Raw genomic sequence first — 1,002 nt, 5'->3', positions numbered from 1 at the left:
TTCTCAGGTTAATCTCCGATTGTTGTGGCTTATTGCAAGTGAATCGGGAGACCGAAATAAAATGAGTTTTATTGGAAAAGTTTCGAAAATATCGAGTACATGTATGGATATTCCGAACTTTGTGGGAGTATACGAGTATACGTACCCACTCCCCTCCCCCCCTTTGGAGAGGGGGATAGCTGAACTTGTCAATAGGACAAGCTGCCTACGTACCTCTTTCGAGGATCAAGCCATCTCGTAGTTCTGTTTTGTTGTTACGGATGTTCCTACTCGTTGGATAGGGCCGTTTCTGTTCCTTCGGCCGTTGAGGCTTTAGTTAAATCGGCAGCCGATTCGTGAGTCGGGTTTTCCGCTGGTAGGGCGATGGACTCCGGGGTTGCGTCGCTGTCCGGAGCCGTTGCCTGGGCGAGTGATTCTGAATCGCTCTTTGTGAAATCTTCGGGAGTACTCTGAGTTTTCTTGACTCGCTTCAGGCTAACCGCAGTGGTGTTCCGAGTTTGTCGTAGCTTATGCTCGACCAAAAAGCAGAGCCTAGATTGTTTGGTGTTGGGAACTTGATGCTAAGGTGGTAAGTCGACGGTACCGCCTTCATTGCGTTGATCCATGGGGTTCGCATGATAACATTATAGATGGCCGGGTTATTGACTACGGCGAAGTCAAAGATTTTCGTGACTTCCCTTGCCATGACCGGAAGTTTGATCGATCCGAGGGTCATTGGTGTTGTGCCCGAAAAACCGGTCAGTGGTTTTGGTTCCGGGGCGATTTCCCCGAGTTCGATGTTCATTCTCTGGAGAGTGTCGCGGAAAATGACGTTGACCGTGCTGCCTGTGTCGATGAGGATTCTTCCCACTTCGAGGTCTCGAATCACCAAGTCGATGACCAGCGGGTCGCAGTGAGGTTTATCGAGTCCGACGGTTTCCTCCTCCTTGAAAACAATCGTACTGTTTGGAGCGTTGTCGGTCAGGGATCGAGTCGTCCAGTTAGAACTTGTTTCCGCCTTTC

The sequence above is a fragment of the Brassica oleracea genome, unplaced genomic scaffold (assembly GCF_000695525.1).
Source record: "Brassica oleracea var. oleracea cultivar TO1000 unplaced genomic scaffold, BOL UnpScaffold00779, whole genome shotgun sequence".
NCBI lineage: Eukaryota > Viridiplantae > Streptophyta > Magnoliopsida > Brassicales > Brassicaceae > Brassica > Brassica oleracea.
The sequence above is the reverse complement of the archived record's forward strand: the minus strand, read 5'-3'. Positions refer to the sequence as shown.